This window comes from Penaeus monodon, chromosome 24 (genome assembly GCF_015228065.2).
Source record: "Penaeus monodon isolate SGIC_2016 chromosome 24, NSTDA_Pmon_1, whole genome shotgun sequence".
NCBI lineage: Eukaryota > Metazoa > Arthropoda > Malacostraca > Decapoda > Penaeidae > Penaeus > Penaeus monodon.
This window is the reverse complement of record NC_051409.1, coordinates 4,020,508-4,020,711: the sequence shown is the minus strand read 5'-3', so window position 1 is coordinate 4,020,711 and position 204 is coordinate 4,020,508.

The window sequence follows — 204 nt, the reverse complement described above, 5'->3', positions numbered from 1 at the left end:
TGATTAAGCTGATGATTCCGGTTGCAAACAATTATGATCAACAACGATAAAGTCTCGGGGATTGCACGATTGCAAAGGAGATAAAACATCTTGACAACGGACACGAGAGATCTTGTTTTGACAGCGAGGCGAGCGAAGCAATGGTACTTTACGAAGGATAAATAAAGCTTTATGTATGACGTCACATCCTTTGTATTTTACCCT